Source organism: Phacochoerus africanus, chromosome X, assembly GCF_016906955.1.
Source record: "Phacochoerus africanus isolate WHEZ1 chromosome X, ROS_Pafr_v1, whole genome shotgun sequence".
Taxonomy (NCBI): domain Eukaryota; kingdom Metazoa; phylum Chordata; class Mammalia; order Artiodactyla; family Suidae; genus Phacochoerus; species Phacochoerus africanus.
Genome location: NC_062560.1, coordinates 89490543 through 89518501, shown reverse-complemented (window position 1 = coordinate 89518501; position 27959 = coordinate 89490543).

Here is a 27959-nt window from a genome sequence, read left to right as displayed (position 1 = left end):
AGGGAATCTAATTCACTAAATCTTGAGAGTGAGACCACAGTAACTGACCTCTATAACAAGCACCCCAGATAACTACAATGCATACTAAATTTTGAGAATTATTGATCTAATTTAACCTTCACATTCTATAGGGAAAGGAATTTAGGACAAGCATGGGAAAGTGATATGCTCAAAGTCATGGTGTGCTAGGAGTAGTCGCAGGGACCCGAGGTTATGAATTCCAACACAGCACTTTCTGTTACCTCAGGTACCCTCCTTTTCCACATCTCCATCTTTTCCCTGTGAACATACACCTCCCTCACAGACTTGCTCAGTAATTGTCAGTGCCTGACACACATTAAGAGCTCAATAAATAGTAGCCATCACTTTTTCTTAAGTTTTGTCTTGGGTGAATGAGATAACAAGAAGTTCTCCTGTTTTGGAGTGTTTTCTATAAGTATAAAGTAAAAAATATAAGGTCTAAGGTCCAAGAAGAGAATAACATACCCAAGAGGAAGGTCTCTGTAGTTCCTGACCCAAATGTTGAAAAAGAACCTAAGTAGGAAAATGTCTTCAACCATAGGCTTTTGGTGGCCAAAGAATCTCTACAGTGACATTTCCTACCCACGGTTCTGAAACCACTCTGCACACCCACTGTGATCTATTTAAAGGTGCCAGGCCTTTTTAGAAAACAGTTTCTGCCAAGTTTTCTATCAGAGGGAAATCATAAAGTAGGAGAGCTTCAGCCATGACTAAAAGGTAGTTGAAATTTTTCTAAATGAAAGTTTATATGTCTATCAAAAAGATAGACTTCAATGAAAAACCATTACCATGACAGAGAGAAAAAAGTCATAAGGGCATTATTAAATTTTTAAGTTCTTAAATCACAAAAGTAGTGATTTGTGAAGAAAAAAAAAACACAGAAAAGTAGTGATTTGTTATAATGAACCAAACAAAAGAGAGGTGAATAAATCAAGTTTATAATCTCTCCTTCCCCCTTCCAATCTTTTCCCTGCAAAATGTATGAGTTTGCAATCAGTACTTTCCCTTTTTTTCTAACTTTATATAAATCATATCTTGTACCACACAAAGATACACACACACACACACACACAGAATCATGCCCTCCTCATTTCTCTACACCTTAGCTTTTTTTTTTTCTTTTATTTTTTAGGGCCACAGGTGCAACATATAGAAGTTCCCAGGCTAGGGGTTGAATTGGTGTTGCAGCTGCCAGCCACAGCCACAGACACAGCAATGTGGGATCCAAGCTGTGTCTGCGACCTACCACAGAGTTCATGGAGACACCAGATTCCCAGCCCACTGAGTGAGGCCAGGGATCGAACCCACATCCTCATGGATACTAGCTGGTTTTGTTTCGCTGAGCCACAGTGGAGACTCCCTGCACCGTAACTTTTCAAAAATTATTTTTTCAAAGTAAGAGTTATACAGTACTATTAGACATAGTAACATAAAACAGCAGTCCTCTGCCCCTTCCCCTCCCAAGTTCTTCCTAAAGGTAACTTCCAACTTTTCAAGATGTTTCTTCTGTTCTCTATCTCCATTTTTACAAATAATATGTTACATTTATATTTATTAGCTAATTATATATATTATCTAGTTTTTAATATAGAAAATAACCAGTTACCCTCTCAGTTCTTCAAATAGATTTTCCACAATTTTACACTATTATGAATATTCTCTTCTGAGCTAAATTGTGTATTATGATTTCATTCCTTTCTTGTATAATTTTTTATTTTCCCTGAAATTAATAATTGTCTCATTTTTAATTGAGAGAGCTTTCATTTGACTTCCACTTTCTATGTAAATATTAGTGTCATCCATTGAGAGTAAATGGGGAGGTAGTTGAAAAATAAGTGTGAAATTGCCAATTTTGAGCTTGAGGTAAAGAAATCATCAGTAAACAGAATATCATCTAAGTAACATTGAGGGTTCAAATGAGGTTAGAGATCATGAACTTATAGGTGATATTGATCTACATAGATGTGTGATTTTTTTTGCAGTTTTGCTCAGTTTTAAAAATGGAGGCAATAAGACAGTTGAGTTGATCTGAGGCTGAGTTTTAAACCAGAAGGATTCAATGGAACAGAAGGAAGGACAATGAAACAAGAAGTTTAAGATATTGGGAAACAGAAATCAGGTGAAAGTTCATTCAACCTCCTTCCACCAAACCTTCAACCCATATTCATCTTTCTCCTTCATTAAAATGGGGGAAATACTTGTTGTCTAATGTCAATCTCTCCAACCATGAGAATAAAGGAGGACATGAAATTCCTAAACATGGGATCAAGTGGAATTATTCACTTTGAACAAAACATTAGAAAATTAAATTAGTATGGGAAAGGAAGAAGAGAGAGTGAGACACACCCATATGTAAGTTTAGAACTAGAAAGTCAAGTCTGACAGTGAAATAAAAGGCAAGAAAATCTGCCTGAATCGGGGAATGCAGCCTGAGATGAGTGGTGTATATCTGAAATGGCTACCATGGGAAAAATGGTACATGTACAAAGTCTTCCTATGGGGAGCATCGAGATGGCTGCACTCAACTCCCCACATGAACACATCAAAATCACAACTACACATAGAATTTCTCACTAAAATTGACCAAAAGACAAGCAGAATGGTTCTTCTGCAACCAAGGCTATAAAATAAAAGGACCACACAAAATCTGGTCAGAAAGAAGGAGATGTGATCTAATCAGGGCCTGCACCCCTTGTGAGGGACCCAGAGAGGAGGGGGATATTACATGCTCAGGAATCCTCCATAGGGAGGAAAGTGTTCAAGCCATATATTATGTACCCCAATCCTGAGGTCCAATACCAGAATAATGAGCCCCCTTGGCTGGTTTGAAAACCAGTGGGGCTTACCAGAGGGCTATAAGGAACTGAGACTCTGTTGTTCTTGAAGAATGTACAGACTTGCTTGTTCCCAGTCACAGCATAGAGGCAGCAGATTGAAAACTTCCTGGGCTTGCTGGGACCATCCCAGAGTGCACTGGAGCCCTCACCAGGTGCCTGTTCCAGCACTTCTCACTCTAGTGCTGCTCCCTACTAGGGTGAAGGCTGTCATTGCCAAAGAGAGTGCACACACTTAGAGGAAACAGAACCAGCTCAGATCTAAACCTCATGGTTTCTGCCCCAGTGTCATGGGCCCTGCCTCTGCCCCCATAGGACAGTGACTGTCACTCAGCAGAGGAAAGCACTGGTTCACACTTGACTCTACCTCTAGCCACTCCATCTCCAGCCCTATACCCCACCAAGTTGGAAGTTGTCAGCAAACCCCAGGGAATATGTGACCCATGCTCACTTCAGATCCAGCTCTCCCACCAAAGCCACTGGGCACACACAGATTGCAGAGAGATGTTCTCACACAAGGATACTCCTTCAAGACTAGAATAGACAACTGCTTCATTTCATTCCATAGAGACAGAGAAAGTTAAAATTAGAAGACAGAGGACTATATTTAAAATGAAAGAACAAGGAAAAAATATCTAAAGAAACAGACAATTTATCAAAGAGTTCAAAGCATTAGTAATAAGGATTCAAACTGAACTTGGGAAAAGAATGGATGAACACAGTGAGAATTTTAACAAGGCACTAGAAAATGTTAAAAAAAAAGAGCTGAAGAATATAATAACTGAAATGAAAAATGCACTAGAAGGAATTAAAAGAATAGGAGATAGAGAGGAACACACAAGCACTCTGAAAGATAGAATAATGGAAATCACACAATCAGAACAGCAAAAAGAAAAATTGTCAAGAATGAGGATAGTTTATGGGGCCTCTGAGACAACATCCAGTGTACTAACATTTGCATTATAGGGATCCTGAAAGAGAAGAGAGAAAATGATAGAAAATGTATTTGATGGAATTATGGTTTAAAACTTCTCTAACCTTAAGAAGAAAAGAGATATCCAGGTACAGAAAGTACGAAGAGTCCCAAACAAGGTGAACACAAAGAGACCCACATCAAGAAAAACCATTATTAAAATAAAATTGCAAAAGTTCAAGAAAGGACTTTAAAGGCAACAAGAGGAAAACAAGGGGTCACATACAAGGGTGGCATGAAGGGGGCGGCATAATATATTTAAAGTGCTGGAAGGAAAAAAGTTACAACTTAGGATACTCTACCCAGCAAGATTATTATTCAGAAGTGAGGGTTGAGATAAAGAGCTTAGCAGATATGGGAAAACTAAAAATTTATCAATATTAAACTGAGTTCACAAGAAGGATTAAGGGTTTTCTTTAACTGAAAAAGAAATAAATTATAAGAAGAGAAAGGTCTCACTGGAAAAGACAATTATACAGTAAAGGCAGTGGATCAACCACTTAAATAAGATATTATGAACATTAAAGGACAAAAAGTATTAAATCAAATACAATAGTTAAGGAGTAAGAAGGAAGATGAAAAATATGACCTCAAAAACACAAAAGTTGGGAGGTGGGCAATGAAAATGTAGATCTTTTAGGATGTGTTTAAACTGATAGTCATTTTAGTTTGAAACAAATGGATACAGTTATAGGTCAACAAATATATACTCTGTGACAACCACAAGTTAAAAACCTACAAGAGATACAATGAAACTAGATGGATAGGAAGACAAACATGACACTAAAAGCCATCAAACTGCAAGTGAAGAGAATAAAAGTAGAAAAGAACCACAAAACCAGAAAACAAGTAACAAAATGGCAATAAGTATATACCTATCAATAAACATTTTCAGTGTCAATGGATTAAATGTTCTGAACAACAGACATAGGGTGGCTGATTGAATTAGGTAAACAAGACTCATCTGTATGCTGGCTACAAGAGACCCACTTCAAAGATAAAGTCACACACGGGGTGGAAGAAGATATTCCATGCAAATGGAAATGCAAAGAAAATGGGGTAGCAATACTCATCTCAGACAAAGTAGATTTTTTTTAAAAAATCTATATCAAAGACAAAGAACAGCTTTATGTAATGAAAAGGGGATCAATACAAGAAGTGAATATAACATTTGTAGATATATGTATATATGTATATATATATATATATCTAAATATATAAAGTAAATATTAGCAGACATAAAAGGAAAACTGACAGTAATACAGTACTATTGAGGGACTATAACACTCAACTTACATCAATGGACAGATCATTCAGAGAGAAAATCAATAAGGAAACAGTGGCCTTAAATGACACATTAAATCAGTTGGACATAATAGATACCTAAAGGACATTCGATCCAAAAATAGTAGAATACACATTCAAGTACACATGGAAATGTTCTTCAGAATAACTCATATGCTAACTCACATGCTAAGTCACAAAACAAGTCTCAACAAATTTAGGAAGATGGCCAAAAAACACATGAAAAGATGTTCAACATCACTCATTATTAGAGAAATGGAAATCAAAACCACTCTGAGGTACCACCTTGCACCAGCCAGAATGCCCATCATCAAAAAGTCTACAAACAGTAAGTGCTGGAGAGGGTGTGGAGAAAAAGGAACACTAGTACATTGTTGGTGGGATTGTAAATTGGTGCAACCACTGTGGAAAAAAGTATGGAGATTCCTCAGAAAACTAAAAATAGAACTACCATTTGATCCAGCAATCCCACTTCTGGGCATTTATCCAGAGAAAAACACAACTCGCAGAGACACATGTACTCCAGTGTTCATTGCAGCACTATTTGCAATAGCCAAGATGTGGAAACAACCTAAATGTCCATTGACAGAGGAGTGGATAAAGAAGAGGTGGTACACATACACAATGGAATAATACTCAGCCATTAAAAGGCAGGAAATACCAGCATTTTTAGCCACATGAATGGACCTAGAAATTATCATTCTAAGTGAAGTCAGCCAGACAATGATACACCAACATCAAATGCTTTCACTGACATGTGGAATCTGAAAAAAGGACAGGTGGAACTTCTTTGCAGAACAGATGCTGACTCACAGACATTGAAAAACTTATGGTCTCTGGAGGAGACAGTTTGGGGGGTGGGGGGATGTGCTTGGGCTGTGGGATGGAAATCCTGTGAAATTGGATTGTTATGATCATTATACAACTACAGATGTGATAAATTCATTTGAGTAATAAAAAAATTTAGGAAGATAGAAATTATATAAAACATCTTTTTCAACCACAAAGTTATGAAACTAGAAGTAAATTACAGGGGAGATTAAACAATATGCTACTAAAAAAAGCAATAGTTCAATGAAGAAATAAATAGGAAATCATAAAATACCCTGAGACACATGAAAATTAAAACACAACTTGCCAAAATCTATGGGACTCAGTGAAAGCAGTTCTAAGAGTGAAATTTGTAGAGATACAAGCCTACATCAGAAATGAGAAAAATCTCACATTCAAAAAACCAAGCTGCACCCGCATGTTCATTGCGGCACTATTCACAATAGCCAAGACATGGAAACAACCCAAATGTCCATCGACAGATGATTGGATTCGGAAGAGGTGGTATATATACACAATGGAATACTACTCAGCCATAAAAAAGAATGACATAATGCCATTTTGCAGCAACATGGATGGAACTAGAGACTCTCATACTGAGTGAAATGAGCCAGAAAGACAAAGACAAATACCATATGATATCACTCATAACTGGAATCTAATATCCAGCACAAATGAACATCTCCTCAGAAAAGAAAATCATGGACTTGGAGAAGAGACTTGTGGCTGCCTGATGGGAGGGGGAGGGGAGGGAGTGGGAGGGATCGGGAGCTTGGGCTTATCAGACACAACTTAGAACAGATTTACAAGGAGATCCTGCTGAATAGCATTGAGAACTTTGTCTAGATATTCATGTTGCAACAGAAGAAAGGCTGGGGGAAAAATGTAATTGTAATGTATACATGTAAGGATAACTTGACCCCCTTGCTGTACAGTGGGAAAAAAAAAAGAACACCAGAAAAAATAAAATAAAATAATTGGATTTCTTACAAAAAAAAAAAAAAACCAAGCTTACTACCTGAAGAAATTAGAAAGGAACAAGGAAACCCTGAAGTCAGTAGAAGGAAAGAAATATAAAAGATCAGAGTTGAAATAAAACAGACACCCGAAATAAAACAGTCACCCAAAATAAAAAGATAGTGAAAACAAGAGATGGGTTTTTGAAAAGAAAAAATTGATAAACCTTTAGCTAGACTTATTAACTGAAAAACAGAGAGGACTTAAATAAAATAAATGAAAATAGGAGAAAGTATAACATATATCACAGTAATGCAATCATAAAAGAACACTATGGACAGTTATACGCCAACATATTTGACAACCTAAAAGAAATGATAAATTCCTAGAAATAGATAATCTGAATAAGCCAATTACTAGTAGAGAAATTGAATCAGTAATCGAAAAACTCCCAACAAACAAAAGTCTAGGACCAGAAAGTTACTCAGGGGAATTCTACCAAACACATAAAAAAGAGTTACCACCTATCTTTTCCAAGCTACTCCAAAAAATTGAAGAGGAGGAAACACTCCCAAATTCATTCCATGAGGCTACCAATTCACTGATACAAAAAGCAGACAAAGACAACAAAAAAAGAAAATTTCAGGCCAATAACCCTGATGAATATAGATGCAAAAGTCCTCAACAAAACACTAGCAAACAGGAGTTCCCACTATGGCATAACAGGATCTGCAGCATCTTAGGAGTGATGAGATGCAGGTTCAACCCCCAGCCCAGCACGTTAGGTTAAGGATCCAGCATTGCTGTGGCTGTGGCTTAGGTTGTGACTGTGGCTCGGATCTGATCCCGAGCCCAGGAGTACCATATGCCACAGGGCGGCCAAAAAAATGGAAAAAAAATACTAGCAAACTAAATTCAACAATATATAAGAAAAGTTCTCTTGTGGCTCAACTGGTTAAGGATCTGGTGTTGGCATTACTGTGGCAGGTTTGATCCCTAGCCGGAGAACTTCCACATGCCATGCATGTGGCCAAAAAAATAAACAAACCCAAACAACACATAAGAAGAATTCATACTCCATAGTCAAGTAGGATTTATTCCACAGATGCAAGCATGGTTCAATATCCACAATGCAATCAGTGTGATACACCACATTACAAAAGGGAGGATAAAAAAAATTTACATGATTTTCTCAATAGGTGTATAAAAAGCATTTGACAAAATTCACCATATATTTGTGATAGAAACTCACAACAGGAGTTCCCATCTTGGCTCAGCAGAAACGAATCTGACTAGCACCCATGAGGGCACAGGTTCAATCCCTGCCAGCTAAGGATCCGGCATTGACATGAGCTGCAGTGCAAGTCTCAGATGTGGCCTGGATCTGGCATTTCTGTGGCTGTGGCATAGGCCAGTAGATACAGCTCTGATTTATCCCCTAGCCTGGGAACCTCCATATGCTATGGGTGTGGACCTAAAAAAAAAAAAAAAAAAGAAAAGAAATGAAATGAAACTTACAACAAAGGTGGCATAGAAAGAATATATCTCAACATAATAAAGGGCATTTATGATAAATTCACAACTAACATCATACTCATAATGAAAAACTGAAAGCTTTTCCTCTAAAACCAGGAACAAGACAAGGGTGCCTACTTTTGCCACTTCTATTTAACATAGTATTGGATATCCTCGCTGCAGAAATCAAAACAAGAAAAAAGAAATAAAAGGCATCCACATTAGAAGAGAAGTCTGTCACTATTTGCAGATGACACCATACTATATATAGAAAACCCTATTGTTTCTATGAAAAAGCTATTAGAACTAGTAAATGAATCCAGTAAAGTTTCAAGATACAAAATTAATATAAAAATATGTTGCTTTTCTATACTAATATTGAACTCTCAAAAAGAGGAAGAAAATAATCCTATTTATAATCACTAAAAAGAATTAAATACCTAGGAACAAACTTAAAGAGGTGAAAGATCTATACTCTGAAAAGTATAAGACATTGATGAAGGAAATTGAAGACCATACAAATAAATGAAAAAATATCCTGTATTCAAGGATTGGAAGAATGTTGTAAACACGTCCACTCTACCCAAAGCACTCTACAGATTTAATGAAGTCCCTATAAAAATACTTATGAGGAGTTCCTGTTGTGGCTCAGCAGGTTAGAAACTCAACTAGTATCCATGATGATGCAGATTCAATCCCTGGCCTTTCCTAGTGGGTTAAGGATCTGGCGTTGCCATGAGCTAGCTGTGTTGTAGGTCACAGATGCTGCTCAGATCCCACACTGCTGCAGCTGTGGTGTAGGCCGGCAGCTGTAGCTCCTATTTGAACCCTAGCCCAGGAACCTCCATATGCTGTAGGTGCAGCCCTGCAAAAGCAAAAAATAATAAATAAATAAAAATATTCATGAAACTGTTCATAGAAATAAAACAAATAATCCTAAAATTTGTGTGGAACCAAAAAGACCCCAAATTTCCAAAGCAATCTTGAGAAAAAAGAACAATGCTGGAGGTATCATGCTCTCTGACTTCAGACTATGCTACATAGATACAGTAATCAAAATAGTATAGTGTTGGAAAAAAAAAAAAAACAGACACATAGATCAATGGAACAGAGAAGAAAGCACAGAAATAAACCCACACACATATGGTCAATTACTCTATGACAAAGGAGACAAGAATATACAAGGAAGAAAAGGCAATTTCAATAAGTGATGCTGGGGAAACTGGACAGCTACATGTAAAAGAATGAAATTAGAACATTTTCTTATACAATATACAAAAAATAAACTCAAATGGATTAAAAATATAAATCTAAGAAACCATAAAATTCCTAGAAGAAAATATAGGCAGTATACATCTTTGATATGTCTTAGCAATATTTTGGGGGATGTCTCCCCAGGTAAGGGAGACAAAATAAATAAATGGGACTTAATTAAATTAAAATTTTTTTGCATAGCAAAGGTAACCATCAACAAAATGAAAAAACAATCTACTGAATGGGAAAAGGTATCTGTAAATGATACATCTAATAAGGAGTTAATATCCAAAATTTATAAAGGGCATAAGCAGCTCAGTATCAGAAAAATAGACTCGATTAAAAAAAAATGGGCAAAAGATCTGAAGAAGCTTTTTTAAAAAAGATTACATACTATTTTTTTCTTTTTTAAAAAGATTACATGCTAATATCCAACAAGTACATGAAAAGATGGTAATATCACTAATCATAAGGGAAATGCAAATCAAAACCACATTGAGAAATGCCCTCACACCAGTCAGAATGGCTATCATAAAAAAGACAGCAAATAATAAATGTTGGCAAGGTTGTAGAGAAAGGAATTCTAGCACATTACTGGTGAGAATATAAATTGGTACAGCCACTATGATAAACAGTATAATGGTTCTTCAAAAAATTAAAAATAGAACTACCATATGATCCAGCAATTCCACTTCTGGGTACATATCTGAAAAAAAACAAAATACTAATGTGTAAAGATATATAAACTCCAATGTTCATAGTAGCATTACTTACAACCTGTATTTACAAGCCAAAATATAGAAGCAACACAATTGTCCACCAACAGATGAGTGGACAAAGAAACACATATATACACACACATACATATACACGATAGAATATTACTCCGCATAAAAAATAAAAATTTGCCATTTGCAACAACATGGATAGACCTGTAAGTCAAAGAAAGACAAATACTGTAGGATATTTCTTACATGTAGACCATAAAAATTAAAAAACAAATGACTATAACATAACAAAAACAGACTCATAGACTCACAGATACTGAGAACAAACTAGTAGGTATAAAATAGGATACAAGGAGGCAATGCACAGCACAAGGAATATAGTCAATATTTTATAATAACTTTAAATGGAGTATAATCTATATAAATATCAAATAACTATGTTGTACACCTTAAAGTAATATAATAAATCAGTTATACTTCAATAAAAAATGTTTTAAGTCTTCCTAGCAGCTGTGAAGATTCCAGCTTAGGTTGTAGACCATCCTTGTGTTGGTTGTGTGCCTGGTCCTGACAAAGTTGTGATTTTTTTTTCTAGAGGAGTTCAGCATAAATACTGGAGCATAAAAAATTATGTTTAGATTGACTCAAGAATAAGGGGTGTTCTGGGCAGGTTTAAGATAAGGCTAGCAAGAGGCACATACTACAGGTTTAGGCTGGATAAGAAAGAAAGCAATATTACAAAAGTGTTAATAAGATTTCTTACTAGGATCAACTTGGAAATCATTATACATTCTAGGCTTCAATGCAAAAGTTTCAGGGGTGTTCCCATTGCACCTTTAGGTTGCAAAATACAGCTAGCTTTGTATCAACAGACTTCAAGTACTACCTTCCAATAATAATGGGCTTTTTGATTAATAAGTTCTATGGTACTAATAATGCCTAGATTACATTTAAAAATGCAAAATAAAAAAGTTGAGAGGGCTATGTCCATGGCTCAAATTGATGCTTTAATTCAATTTTTAATATAATGTATCTTTGTGATTTGTATAAATAGCATATACTAATGGTAGAAAATTTGAAAGCTACACAAAGGAACTAAAAATGACCTGTTACAACAGCATGCAGAAAATATAAAATAACTCAACTACCTTACCATACATATGTGTATATGTATACTTTTGTATCATGTTTAAATGCCTATATTCTAGAGCTAGACTGGCTAGGTCCTCATCCTAGAACAGTCATTTCAATACCTCTGTGACTTTTTAGGCAAATTACTGAATTTTGTGTCTCAGCTTCCTCTTCTGAAAATAGTAGTAAAATACTACCTACTTTTGAATGAGATAGGCTATGAAGAAATGATTTAATATATATATTATATATATGTTTAATGGTTTATATATATGGTTTATATATATGTGTGTGTATATATGTATGTATGTATATATGTGGTGTGTGAGTGTACTTAGAACGATGCCCAGAATACAAGTCCCTAGTAGCAGCTAGCAGTCTTATGCTGTATACATATAAGAGACTTTTGGTCATAGTCCTTGGTTCAAACTCAGTGTCAGTGTCACTAAAAAGGTATTAAATAAGAATTAGGAAGTAGACCTCAGAGAAATTGACTTTTTTGTATCCCGGAAAGCTGAAGGCAGATATTTTTGTCCAGGGACATCTGGGCACTCATCTGGCTTTTTCCCCAGTTGAGGATTTGGCACTGTTAATGCTGAGTTTGGTTCAAGAACCAGTAGAGCCTGTTAGTTCTAAACACCCCTTCAATGGAAGTACAAAGATTGTACCAAGCTTTTTCTCCAAAATGGTAACATAGAGTCTGAGTATTAAAAAAAAAAAAAAAACTAATGTTGCAGAGGGGGAAAAAATCAGCTATATTTTTGAGACTGGCAAGACTGTCCCCTGTACAGATAGTGGCATTGGCAGCTTTAAATCTATAGGGAATTAGGGATAAATTTAAATCCACACTAAGATATGCTGCATCTGCCCCCATCTTATGAGACTCTCTACTTATCTAATTAAATCGGGAAATTACATAACTCACCAGAAATAATGCAGCTGTTATCAGAAGTGGGTTGTGAAATACTGCAATGACCATATATGTGTATACATTTGCAATACAAAAAAAAAAGAATCCAAATAATATATTTGGGTATGATTAGCTGATGAAAAGTTGTATTTTTGGAGTAAAAAATAGGCCTTTTATCTGTCATATAGTGCAAGTACTTATCCCAGTGTATCTGTTATTGTTGTATATTTTACACATACACATTTCCAATGTTAAATAAAATAATGCATTGATTTCTCTTGACTTTTTATTCCTTTATTTTTATTAGGAACTCTCTCCAAATTAATTTGTTGTATTCAAGCTATTACATACTTTCCTTTTTCCACATTTGTCACTTGAATCCTTCTGAAATTTGCATCTAACTTAGACTAGTTTATTCTGTAAATGATATGCATAACCACCACCATGCATCAAGCATTTGAATATTGTATACCAGGTTAAGTTTTTTACCTGCATTGTATCATATATGCTTTTATAATTCACACTATAAATACAGACAGTAATTAAAAGCACTAACATTTTAAAAAGAAAATCCACAATCCCTCCATCTGTAGTGAACATTTTGGTGAATAATTTCCTATACATTTTCATGTTTTAATGCACATGTAGCTGTATAAAATACATAGAAGTATTCAGAAATTGAATTATGCTGCTTTGTAACTTACTTTTTCCATTAAATTATATATATGGCTATATTTCCCTATCAATAAATATAGGTCTACATTATCTTTAATGTGTACATAGTAATCAGTTACATTGACATATCCCAGTCTACCTAGTCAATCCACTATTATGGCTAGTTTGTTTATAGTAACAAAGCTTTGGAAATAACTTAAGAAAGCAAAAATAATGTTAATGAACATTCTTGTATATGTATCTTTTAACATTTGCATTTATCTTCTTAGAATAAATTCTTAGTAAAATCATTGGCTCATAGGTTTTACATTTTACATTTTTATACAGATTTCCAAATAATCATCTGGAAATATACCAGTTTAAACAGTGCATTATATCATCTCTATCCCCACACTGTGTTTTGCTAATTTCATAAACCTCTAATCTGATAGGTGACCAAAACTGTTAGTTTTTTTTTCCCCAAAGAGAGTGTCTGTTGTTATTTCTCCTTTTATGAATATTATGTTCATAACTTTACACCATTTTTCTGTTGGACATTTTTTAATGATATGTGTAAGATCTTTATATGTTAAGAATATCTAACCTTTGTTATGTGTCACAGATATTTTTTTCCTAGTTTGTTGTTTTTCAGTCTTTATATGGTATATTTTGGTCCTAGAGTTTCTTTTAAAGATAAAATTTAATCATCACTCTTCATAAAATGATTAGAAAACCTTCCATAATCTCAAAACTGTAAAAAACATTATAAATACAAACCATGTTAAATATATAAACTTTAAAACAGTTTAGAGAAATGCAAATCAAAATTACAATGAGATACCACCTCAAACCAGTCAGAATGGTCATCATTAAAAAGTCTACAAATAACAAATTCTAGAAAGCGTGCAGAGAAAAGGGAACCCTCTTACGCTGTTTGTGGAAATGTAAATTGATAGAACCACTATGGAAAACAGTACAAAGGCTCCTCAGAAAACTAAATATAAAACTACCATATGATCCAGAAATCCCACTCCTGGGCATATATCTGGAAAAAACTGTAATTCAAAAATATACATGCACCCGTATGTTCATTGCAACACTATTCACAATAGCCAAAACATGGAAACATTCTAAATTCACAATAGCCAAAACATGGAAACATCCTAAGTGTCTATCTATAGATAAATGGATTAAGAAGATGTGGTACTTATATAAAATGGACTACTACTCGGCCATAAAAAAAGAATGAAGTAATGATATTTGCAGCGACATGGATGCAACTAAATATTCTCATACCAAGTGAAGTAAGTCAGAAAGAGAAAAACAAATACCATATGATATCACTTATATGTGGAATCCTAAATATGGCACAAAATAGAAACAGGCTCACAAACACAGACAACAGACTTTTGGTTGCCAAGGTTGGGGGAGGGAGTGGGATGGACTGGGAGTTTGGGGTTAGTAGATTCAAACTATTACATTTAGAATGGATAAACAACATGATCCTAATGTATAATACAAATGCAATCTCCTGGGATAGACCATGATGGAAAATGATATTGAAAAAATAATTTGTATATATGTATGACTGAGTCACTTTGCTGTACAGCAGAAATTGGCACATTGTAAATCAACCATATTTTAATAAAAATTTTAAAAACAATGTGAGGACTGTTAACTTTTAAATAAATTTTATGAAAACAAAAATAATAATGTATAAACTTTAATGTATTCTCCAATACCTTTACAGTTTAAATTTCTTTACATTTAAATCTTTGATCCAGCTAGGGCTTTGATTTAAATAGTGAATAAAAAATAAAAATAAAAAATTAAATAAAATTTTTTTTTTAAAAAAAAATGAGTTCCCATTGTGGCTCAGCAGAAACAAATCTGACTAGGAGCCATGAGGTTGCAGGTTCGATCCCTGGCCTTGCTCAGTGGGTTAAGGACCCGGCATTGCCATGAGCTGTGGTGTAGGTCCCAGATGTGGCTCGGATCTGACGTTGCTGTGGCTCTGGCGTAGGCCATTGACTACAACTCTGATTTGACCCCTAGCCTGGGAACCTCCATATGCCGAGAGTGTGGCCCTAAACAGTAAATAAATAAATAATGAAATAAATAAACAGTGAATAAAGATGTAGCTTTATTAAACTTCCCCTCAAATGACAATGTCCTGTTGTCCTAACTACATTTACTGAAAAACTTGTCCTTTCTTCCCAACCCAAACGTTTGATGTGCCTCTTCATCATATCTTAAAATTCACAACATACTTGGAAATAGTTTACTATTTCCAAAGAAACAGTGTTCTCTGTTACAATAATGTGTCTGCTCCTAAACAAATACCACAGCATTTAATTTTCTAATTTCTAGTACAATTTATATTTTATATTTGGAACAGCAATTTCCTTATAATTCTTCTTCAGAATCTCATCTGGATTTTTTTTTTTTTTTGGTATTTCATGTGACGTAAACATTTCATTTTCCCCTCAAATAGAGTCAAAGTGATTCCCATAATGTTACTATCTAACTTATGTTCTAAGAGAGAAGGAAAGTGGCAGTGCTGTGGCGTTGGGGACTGTGAATAAGTCTGCATAAATCCATTAAATCAATTGCCTTTGTGATCATGTTTCTAGATGGAAATAAATGTGGAGAACCATTGTTGAACAGCAACTGTCCAACAGAACTTTCTACACCATTGGGAATGCTCTATAGTTGAACATTCCATTAGGGTAATCATTAGCCACGTGTAGCTTTTGAGAACTTGAAAGGTGAGTGAGAAACCGAATTTTTATTTTTAGTTCATTGTCATCAATTTAAATAAATATATGATCAAATATTTATTGGACAGAGAACTTCTAGAGCATAACTATTAAAAAAATCACTACCCTATTATACTGTTTCATAGCATTATTGGCTGATAATAAATTTGGCAATTTCCAGTTTAACCTGTAACAGCCACTTAAGAGATATTCAGTAACATGCAAAGCTAACACTGAGATCTCAATGGCAACTCAAATATATATATAAAATTTATCCCTCCTGTATTCATGGCACACTACAGAATAAGGGACAGATTAGAAAGCCTTCAAGAAGTTTAAACTTTGGTAAAGGATATAAAATGATGGATAACAATAATAGTTTTAGAACAAACCAAGTACCATAAAAGAAGACTCAACAAATTGTCAAGGGAGTTACAAGAAGGGAGAAATCCTCTTGGCTATGGAACATGAGGGAGATTAGGGAGGGCTAAATAGAAGAGGCAGCACTTAAGCTGATTCTTGAATATGGTTCATTCTCAACAGGCAGAGGAATAGAGATGAGAGGGGCAGGAGGAAGACATTCCGGGTAAAAAGAAGCACAATCAAAGGTACAATGGATAGATTACAAAGGTTATGTTGAACAACGGTGAGTAGTCTGGTTCAGCTAGGTGATCATGTGAGCAGAGAGGTAGTGAGAAAAGGTTGACTAGGTAGGCTCAAGCTAAATCTCCAAAGGCCTCAGATTTCTATCCAAAGAATCTGGTCTTGACTTTATAACTAGCAGAGAGAGAATGAAGTCACATTAGTGTCATCTGAGCTCTGGACCTGAGAGCAATAACAGATTTGTGATATCAATAAAATCGTTTCCCAACTTAATTGTATTACCTTGGGGAAATCATCTAAATATATGGTTGGTTGGTTGGTTTCTAGCATATGTAATATGGAAGAATAACCCACCTCACAAGATTATTTTGAACATTATGCAAGAGGGAAAGCATTTAACAAAGTATAAAGCAAGTACAAATGTTAAAAATTAATAACAAAGTATAGTGAGCTAGATAGTTCTCGCAATGACACACACCCAAGTGAGCCAGAACAAAGCAACCTATTCAGGCATAGAAACAGACTATTACTGAAAAGACTCTAAAACACAAGTCTTAGTAATAATTTTTAAAAATTGTAATTTCAGCAGGTAAACTGATAGGTTGTCTCCTATTTGGACCCTACTTAGTTCCCTGGATACTTAAAGGATAATTGAATCTCTGGGTTTATAATAACAGGTCATCCAGTTCAATCTCCCAGATCTGATGTTTGAATTTCTACCAATTGGTTGGCCATGCCAGGTACATACCTTCAGTGATGAACTTCCTAGGGTTATGATGCAACCTATTTAATGTATTGGGCAACACTAATTGTCAGAAAGTCTTTCGGATTCCATAACAATCCATACCACTTAATCCACTCACTAGGTATTCAATACCTTTAAGAACTAAAAGCATTTCAGGGAGATTAGTTCTAATATTCAGAATATATTGGAGAGCATACTAAAGACAATAAGGGGAAGTTTTTTATAGCAGACCAGGTCAAGAGGGAATGAGGGAGTGAATGAGGAAGAGGGGAAGGAAGGAAAGGGGAGGAAGGGAGAGAAAAAAGAAAAGAATTCAGAGGACTTAACAGGGAAAGGTAGCAGTGGGAAAAGAGAAAAAGAGAAAACCTATTTCAGAGATAGAATTCAGGGCATTTAATAAAGACAGGATATCTGAGGCAGGAGTGGATGAGCATACAGGAACCACAGATGATTGAGATTGGGAAAGGGGGCTCGAATTAGTGTATAAGTACATTTTACATGCCAATAGACCAAGAAAAAGGAGTAAGGTAAGCCAGGTTTAACATTATAGAAGATAGTATGAAAAAAAGAATACACACAGAGTTCCCATTGTGGCTTAGTGGTTAACGAATCCAACTAGGAACCATGAGGTTGTGGGTTCGATCCCTGGCCTTGCTCAGTGGGTTAAGGATTGAGCATTGCCATGAGCTGTGGTGTAGGTCGCAGACACGGCTCGGATCCTGCGTTGCTGTGGCTCTCGCGTAGGCCGGTGGCTACAGCTCCAATTGAACCCCTGGCCTGGGAACTTCCATATGCCACAGGAAGCAGCCCTAGAAAAAAGGCAAAAAGACAAAAAAAAGAATATATATATATATATATATATATATATATATATATATATAACCGGGTCACTTTGCTGTACAGCAGAAACTGAAGGAACGTAGTAAATTGACTATACTATAATAAATTTTTTAAATGTATTTTGAAATTCAGGAGAAAAGCCAAGGAATAGCTACATGAAGAGGTGAGCTTTAAACAGAAAAAGAAGGCAGTTAAAGCTGGGCTTCTTGGCACAGAGAATATGTATTTATGTTAATTGATCAAAGATTTGGAGCAATATCTGTGGCTGGGGAAGCCAGAGAGAAACTAGCCCACGATGGACTCACTCCAGTGCCTCTGATCTCATTGGAAGCCAGTTCAAAGGGAAGCAGCCCAAAGAGTCTGAGTTCATTGGTGGCTTTAGCCAAATGGACCCATGTAGTACATCTTTGCATCAGGCCTTATGTTGGCCAAGCATGTTTTACTCTGGCAAATCCCATGATACTGACAGCTCAATCAAGTCTAAACTTAATAAGGGGTTTATTTTCCAGTCCTAGCTCAGGATAATTAAAGCTCACATTGCACATTCAACATTTATCTTTCTCCACCAAGCTGAGCCTGATCATGGCTTCCTGGTATAAGCTCAAGAGACAAACCTCAGGGGTTAAGGGCTGTGGGCTGCTGGATACAGCTAGAAATCAGCCCTGAAAAGCCCTATTAGCCCACACCATTGAGGTTGGCGAGGTTGGGTGGTTAGCTTTACTTTTTTTTTTTTTTCTCATTTTTGGCTCCCCCATGGCATACAGAGTTCTCAGGCCAGGGATCAGATCTGAGCTGCAGTCTCAACCTAAACTGCAGCTGTGTGGCAACACTAGATCCCTCACCCACTGTGCCAGCTGGGGATCAAACACGTGTCCCAGTGCTCCCCAGATACCACCAATCCCATTGCACCGCAGTGGGAAATCCTGATCTTTCTTTTATATCTTATTATGAAAGAGCTAAAACTTGGGATTTTTAAAATTTCTTCCACTTGGTCCCAGTGCATTTTCACCAAAGAGCTTACAGTAGTTTTCAAATGAAGGCAACATGTGCATTCTTCTAACAGTCCTGGCTGCCACTGGTACTTCCTCAGTTACAGAAATATTCAAGTTCAAGGGAGGAAATGTAATTCAAGTTCAAGGGAAGAAATGTATTTATTTCCTTAAGTTTCATCATACTACAACAATCATCACAGAATCCATGTAGGCCATCAAGCTGCACATGGGGATGACTTCCTTTAAGGAAGAGATGTAAACACACAATTCTGTTTCACCATAGTGTAAGATCATTTCAACCATATTTTAATTTGTTGTACTTTTCCAGCCTTTCCTCTTCTCAAATAGCAAATGTTTTGCCCAGAGCCACTTCAATGAACTACGCAAGCCAACATAATTGATAGAATGAAGTTTGTTTCAAACAAAACTGGAATAGCCACTTCATAATTCATCTCTCTTATAAGGTTGAATATTTAAGAGTATGTCTTCTTAAAGCCAAATAAAACTCCAGTGGCTTAGTACTTGTGGAGATGTGTGGCAGGTGGGTAATTTGGACTATTCCCCAGGTAGCCATGCCATCCATTCATCCTAGCAAGCAGCGTATAAATGGACTCTATCACCAATTACTGGTAAACAGGAAAATTTTACTCAATTAAAGAACCATGTTTTAGGAAATCAAGATTCAAACTCAATTTGACTTGTCAACACCACGGTTCAGAGGCACCCCTGCATTCTCTGTGCCTGATAAGTGCCTTTAGCCTCTGTAGCCAGAGCTTCCAGCAATGGGAGCCTCAGAGAAATTGAAAGTGACCCCATTGATCAACCTGAGTTAAGACCATCCACATATCACTGAGGGCAGCAAAAATGGGCTTAAATTCCCAGCCCTTTTGCTCTGAAGGCCTGGCCTTGGCCTATGGGACAGAAATATAAATGACCATTGCCCACAGTCACCAGAACAGCTTTGATCACATCTTGCCCCTCCTTCCAATCAGCTGGGGCAAGAGTGGGAGAACTAGGAGCCTCTGGTGCCACAGTCTTTTACCCACATTTAAATGCTTTCTATTTAAATTATCTGCTTCAACCACAGATAATTGCAGGCTGTCTAGCCCAAGGCAGCCTCCAAACTGGAGAGCTTACATGGTGAGCAGGCAGCCCAGAGCCAGAGGCACCACAATGGGGTCCAGCCACAGCACAGTCCAGTCAATGGTCCTATGACAGGTTGCTCTGTGGAGGAGGAGTACAAAGGATGGAGTGGATACAGGTAGGCACTTCCGCTAAAGCCTCTGGCTCAGGTATAACTGAGAATTTCACTCACCCTAGGCCCCAGAGTAGTTGCCTAATTCCTGTTTGGGGAAGCAAGTAGCACTGAGAAAAACGTCTTCTGAGCTGCAAGACCAGGCAGCGCCTGCTACCCTGTTGGCAAAAAATCCAGTAGGGAAACAACACCACTGGCCCCCAGCTCCTCAGAGGGAGACAGTGCTGGTGTGGGAGAGTTGAGGGTGTCAGTGGGGAAATGGCCCCCAGTCCTCCATGCCTATCCTGGACACTTAACTCCTTCCCTCCCTTGGGATCCTGTAACCAAGGCATCCTTCCTGAGCAATAATACATGCCTGCTGAACCTGCAAGTCTTTGGGGACAAGTTCTTTCCTCCTTCCCTCCCTCCTGCCTTCGTCCCTTCCTTAGGGGTCTGACCCCAGCAGGACAGTGCAGCATGTTTAATAATCTACAATTTGTCTCCCCTGGCCAGGAAAATAAAGCATTCTTCTTGGAAGTCAACAGAAGGTGAGACTGATTGTACTAGTATGAGATAAATTGTTTGTGAATAGATTTTTGCCCCCCCCCAAAAAAAACACCAGACGGAGGTGGGCTCCAGATTAGCTTTTAGACAAGAGGTACTTTTCCAGCACTCCAGCCCAGCCACAACTTTCATGGGTGGCATGGGGGAAACCTTAAATACCTGTTTTACTGACGTCTCCTGCAAAGTCCCTGGGCCACAGAAAAGGGAAGGGGGAGGTAGTGCAGAAACTAGGAGAAAACCCTGGAACCGAGCATTGTTATAACACACTTCCTTTGCCAAGTCACTTTGCTAAAGCTTGTTTCCTAACGGTCTGATAGCGACAAATCAAGCTAATTGATCCCATTGCCGGCCCAGAGTGGCAAGTCCGGTTGCACCTTCTCTACCTCTCCGAGGTTCCTTTGCAAGGAGTCTAAAGCGCGGGTCGTTCCTCTCCCTTGAGCAATGGTTCAGAGAGGATCATTCCACCTGAGAAACCCGCGCGAGGTTCAATGGGGAGCAGAGATTTCTGTGGGAAAGGAGTCGTGGCACCCCAGACCCTGCCCGGGAGCCCCTTCGGGTTGTCGGGGCAAGCGGGCAGAGATGGCCTCGGATCGCCAGAAGCTCTACCTTATCTCGTGCTCCACCCCTCACTGCTCCACCCCCGAGCCACCTTCAGCCCTTGTCCCCTTGGTTGCTCTCCTGGCTGCGGGCAGAAACGTGGGTAGAGTCAGAAAGAAGCACCTAATAGGAAAGTGCCTTCCAGGCTACAAAGCCGGCGCTTCGGCCGCAGAGAGCGCAAAGATCCAGCAGCTCACAGGCTCACAGGCACCTGGCACCGCGGGCGCGCGCTCCTCCTGGGCGGCCAGGAGCCCCTGACCTTGGGAGCTCTAGTCCCCAAACTTTCGGGGAGAGCTGAAGCCGGGAAAGGAAACTGGCAGCATTTCCTGGCGCGGGGACCAGCGATGCGAGAGAGGCAGAGCTCCCTTTGGCCACAGCCCGCCTGCCTGCTCCCTGCTGTCACCTGAGAGCCCAGTACGTTATTCCCTGGCCCTCATCAGCCAGCTAGCTGTTCGATTTTGAGAATGGGCTTTACCTGTCCGAGTCTTCTTGCAAAACAGCCGGGGACGTCCAGCAGGGCTCAAGCGTGCAGTTCCATGTCTGGGGCGACGGGCCTCGGTCCAGGACGAGATGGAGAGCTGGGTTCCAGAGAGCGCGGGCTCGAGCTTCCCGGGCGACAAAGAGGATGCCCAAAGGCGAAGGCGCTGGAGGAGGCGCGGGGAAGACGGTGTCTTCCAGAGCAGCGGACAGGGCAGCCCCGACTGCCTTCTCCACTCCCCGTCCTAGCAAAAGAGGATGCTGGAAAACTTCTCCCCGCCCAGGGAAGATTTCTAGAGTTCAGCAGAGCTTCTGTGTACTTTAGGGGGAACTGAACTTGGGGAGGTTAAAGGGGACTCCATTCAGCCCCTAAGTTAGAATAGCAAGTGCCTCCTCTTGGCCCCGTGGCAGACTCTCCTAAGTCTCCTGTCCTCCAGCCTCGTCCTTCTTTGAGACTTTGCTTCGGAGCAGCCTTGTTCCCGCCCGACCTCGTCTTGGCTAAATGCTGTAACCGCAGGATGCAGGCGCCTCAGCCCGTGGCTCTCACACCTCTCCTGAGGCACGAACGCCCTCGAGGGCAGCAGCCCTATCGCCTTAGCGCAGGCTGCAGGTGCGAACTCTGCCTCCCCGCCTCTCTCTAGCCTATTGCTCCAACCTTGGTGGGGAACCCTCTCCAGCCAGTGCGCAAAAGCCTATATATCTCCCCTCTCTCTGAAGAAGAAGCGATGCCTGGGAAGTGCGCTCCAGGCTCGCCTCACATCATGCCATCTCTGCTGCTGTAGCCTCCAAAATATGCCTAGAGTCGGGGTAGGAGAGTAGTGGAAATCACCTACAGCTGCGTCTCCGTCGCTAACAGTTTGATGCCTCCGGGCTGACTGATTACACTGGGGAGGAGGTGGAGATTAGAGAGAACCGCTCTGGCACGTCACGGAAAAGGGTTACTGCTGCTCCTCCTCCTCTTCCACACCCCTTTGGATTTAGGAGCGCGGGGAGGGAGAGTGGAAAAGGCTGCCAACCCCGAGTCCCGTCCCACCCCCCCATCCTCTGGTTTAAAAAGAAAAATACTTGCCTCTTACCTTTCAGGGAGAAGGAAAGCGTGTCCCAGCAGCGCCGTCTAGCGTCCGTACCGGAGTAGGCCGGGTACTCGGTTGGCTAGCGCTGAACTGGGCCAGTGAAGGCGGGGAAAGCCACGAAGCAAAGTTTTTCAGCTATCCTGGTCCCCATTTACACCCATTAAACAGGTATCTAGTTCAGCCAGGAGTTCACCTGCTTGGCTCCCCCAAAGGCCAGAACTTGATGTTATTAAAGATTCAAGCCACCTGATTATATTCATAGTAAGAGCGTCCTGGTACCAGAGAGAACTCCTCTTTTCCACCCCTCCCTGATTAGAGATCCTTAAGTCTCAGGGTTCTCCAGTCCCGCCAATCATACGGGAGAGCTGGGACCCCAGGATGGGCTCGGAGATAGAACCCAGACAATGATTGTTGATGCCTCGCACCTGAGGCGCTCCTGACCACATGCGTCTCCAAGGTCACGCAGCTCTGGAGCTCCTCTCTTTAAGAGTGATAGGAGAGAGGGACTACGACTCAAGAACTGACAGAGTTTGAATTGCTGCGGATGAAGAGACCCGTTTCCACGCCAGGTATCTCCCAGAGCGTTCTGCTTGGCTCACTGGTGCCTTGCTGATTAACACACTTAACAGGATTGCTCATTTAACTGGTCAGCTGAGCGCTATGCTCCAGCATTTGCTGCTGCGCTAGACTCCTATTAATTTGTCTTTTCTTTAAGCTTTCTCCAGCTGTTCTCCTGAGGCCGCTCTATCGCTTTGCATTATCTACAGAGAGCGCGCGAGCTAGCGAGCGAGCCAAAGACGGAGACTGAGAGCGGGAACAAGAAGGAGCAACTGAGATGCCCGAGTGCAGCGAGCAGCGCAGACCCTTCCTCCAGCTTCCTTGGCCACTTGGTCTTGAACCACCATCCCCTAGACTTTTAAGGCCCCATCTGTGCACCATCAAAGTTACTGTCCCTCTTTCTCCTCTCATGCCAAGTTTATGCACTCATTTTATGACGTTGGCTATTTCATTAAATCCCGCAAAACCCCACCCTGGAAAATTATTTCTGCAATTGCGGTTCGGTCGGGAAGTCAAGAGAGGTCAGGTGTGGAAGAAAAGGTCTTTTGACAGGAACCAAAACTAAGCTATCTTCCCAATTTTTTGTTGTTTATGGGTAGGGGGTGGTGCGGAGAGGGGCCCGGGGTGGGGAAAGGCTGTATTTTGGAAACAGGGGCAATGTCCTGCAGTTTCTGCTTCCGTTTTCTAACAGCTCCTCTTTTCAGATAAAAGCCCATTCTTCCAATGGGCACCAGACAGCCAGTTCTCCTTTGCTCTTTGCTGTAGAGCTCATGTAAACGTCCCTCTCTGCCTGTGTGCTTGTCCTCAGCAGTCCTCCTCACCACTTCCAACGAAACAGCCTCACCTAAACTAATGTAACTCACTCTCAACCCCAAGGGCTTCCAACAAGCCCAGCATTGTGGCCACTCAGCGGGGGAAAAACATCTCACATCTCATCCTCCTGGTTGGGAGTCTGGTGCTTCCAGTTTTTCCTTTAGAATAGAGCTTAGCCTTCATGCCCTGGGCCCTGGGCTCAAACTAGAACCTAAGCTGTCACAGGGGAGGATATTTGGCCAAACCAGGAGTCCTCTCACTCATGTTAGGGTGTTAAAGAGCCACTGGTCAGGATGAAGGGAGCTCACTGGGGATACCAGCGAATAATATCCCTAAGCAATTTGTCAAGTAGACAACACTTTTTTTAAATGACAAAACAGGGGACAAAAAAAAAAAAACACACCCTTCCTGCCCTGTTGATTCCTTTTAATCACCTTTCTATGCTGAATCCACCCAACCTCACTCTAACACCCAGTGCCATTATGTATCCAACTTCTGTGCCTCCTGCTCCATCAAAACTTGTTCTCCTATGTTATTCTTCCAGTACTCACTCTGCTGATGACAATGATTAGCATTGGTGTTCCAGTCGGATAAATGCATAACTACTCTAGCTAACCTTATTCCCCCAGGGTAACACAACCCTTCACAAGAGGGTTTAAGAATACTTTCCAGACTTGGGGATTTAAGGCATTATCCCAGGTCAGTGGATCTTCTTTGGATGGAGAAAGGACTCTTGGTGCCCATCAAAGAAGGCTGTTTTTTGGCCTATCATACAAGTCTGGTTTATGGTTAAATGAAGCAATTGCAAAAGACTTGAGGAATATAGGAATAAAGAGTCCAAATAGGAACAAAATGCCAATAAAATGGGGAAGGAACCACTGACTTCTCAAAAAGAATTTAGTGACAATTTATGGCTTTAGAGCCTTTCTCTTCAAAGTATTATCCATGGACCAGCAACATTGGAGCATCACCTGGGAGTTTGCTATAAATGCACCCCCAGAAATACTGAATCAGAATCTTCACTTTAACAAGATTCTCAGGTGATCTCATATACATATTAGCAATTGAGAAGCATTTTCAAGAAAATCTTTCAACTCTGCTTAGCCCAGGGAAAGAAAAAGGGCATTTATTACAATCACCTAAGGAATTAATAATAGGTTCTGACAGCACCACTGTCAGATGATAAACACCAAAGAACAAGGCTAGAGTCATATCTGCTTAGGCCAATTAAGCCATATGTATTTCATGACCATATCAAGTTATGGTTAGCACCGCTACCTACAGATGGCCTTTTTGCAAAACTGGTCTTAATTACATGAAGAAATAGGGGAGAGTGTGGCATAGCTTAATAAAATTCAATCACTGCTGAATAAACAAATCAGTTCCCATGTTCTACCAAGGTAGGGCCACTATCATCATCTTCCCAATAATATTAAGAACAAGACTTTAAAGAGTTTAACAAATTATGAGCACTCAATATATGCTCACCGATTAATGGTGAGAAGAGCTGATAACCATTTAGTGAAGTCAAAAGTCTTTAAGAAATTAATAATTGGGGTAAATAGTTTTGCAAATGAATAACCAAAAATATGCTGAACTTAAACTTATCTCTTCCCAAGGTAAATTTCAAAGCTACTTGTTAGGATAATAAGGTGAGACTAGAGAGCAAATAGTTATTGAGTGTCTACTTGCTGACCTGTTGCCCTACATACTTGATCTTATTGCATCCATGTACTTAGACCTGGCTGATGGCCCAAATTACCAGTTTAGTACCTTATTAAAGATTCCTGGAAGTATGCCCCAGATCTATTAAATCAGAATTTCAAGGAGTGACCCTCTGCAGGTGGGGAAGCACCTTTCTAAGCAAACCTTAAAACCCATGAACCATGAGAAAAGAGACTGATACATTTTACTACATATTAATTAAGCAGTTATGCAAAGAAAAATAAAACACCATAGGCAAAGTCAAAACCATAAAGTGGGAGAAAATTGCAACAATTCGAAGGGAGAATTTATTAATATATAAAGGGCTCTTATAAATCAATTAGAAAAATAATCAACCCAACAAAGAAATAGGCAAAGGAGATGAATAGATACTACAGAGTTAGAAATGTGAGTGGGCATGTATATATGGTGAAATAACTGCAAACTAAACCATAATAGCAAAGAATAAGTGTTCCATAGTACACACTGTTTGGCTAGCACGTGAAGAAACGAACCCTTTCATTCACAATCAGCTGGAGTATAAATTAGTGTGACCATTCTGGAAAACAATATGACAGAGTCTACTGAAACTACTGATATGAACTGATTCACCACATACAAACTGATATATAAAAAAGATTTTTCTAAGTGAATATTCAAGAAATTAGCAACAGAGATTTTTTTTTCTTTTTATGGCTACGCCAGTGACATATGGAAGTTCCCAGGCTAGGGATTGAATTGGAGCTATAGGTGAGGCCTACTCCACAGCCAGGGCAACACCAGATCAGAGCTGCACGTAACCAACTGAGCGAGGCCGAGGATTTGAACCTGCATCCTTACAGAGACAAGGTCAGGTCCTTAACCCACTGAGCCACATCAGGAGCTCCCAACAGCAGTTGTTTTTTTGGAAGAGGGGGCTGCTGGCAATGTGAAGTGGGGTTATGTTTTCTTATGTTGTATTACGTATTATGTGGTACTTTGGAATTTGTCACACCCTCACTGTTAAAGAATTATCCATTTACACCACTTGCATTGTGACTTTGAGTACCTCCCACTAGTGTAAGAAGAGCACATTCCCCCCAACCCACTGCGGCTGGCCACATGACTTACTATGACGAAAGGAATATTTGCAGACTTGCCACTAATGGCTTGGCTCCTCATGCTTTTGCTACCCACCAGTAGTCCTCGGTAGCTTCTGATCCAGAGAGAATAAGACACATGGACTAGCACTTCCCATCATGGCTCAGCTGTTAACAAACCCAACTAGTATCCATGAGGATTCAGGTTCAATCCCTGACCTTGCTCAGTGACTTAAGGATCCTGTGCTGCTGTGAGCAGTGGTGTAGGTCACAGACGTGGCTAAGATTCCTAGTTGCTGTGGCTGTGGCATAGGCCAGCAGCTGCAGCTCCGATTCGACCCTTAGCCTGGGAACCTTCATATGCTGTGGGTGCAGCCCTAAAAAGACAAGAGACAAAAAAAAAAAAAAAAAGATACATGGACTAAACCTGAAACCAGTCCACAGTGTGGGGCCCAACACAAGCAAGCTGAAATGAGAGCAGGTAAACCCAAGCTGACTTATAAACTTGTGAATAGGAAACAAATGTTTATTGCTGTATGACATTGAAAACTTGTGGGGTTTTTTTTATCATAATGCACCATTGCAACAATAACTGACTAATACAATCCCCTTTACACTTAGAAATACATGTACATCTATTATTTTCCACCTAACAAGTATTTTTTAAATCATGGATAATTTTCTATCATGAGGACATGGGCTGAGTAAACCATGGAACATCTGTACATATGTTCTACTTCATATTTATGTTGAAGTTAATCCCAGTGATAAATAGAAATGTTATTCCTATATAGCTGTGTTCCTGCTT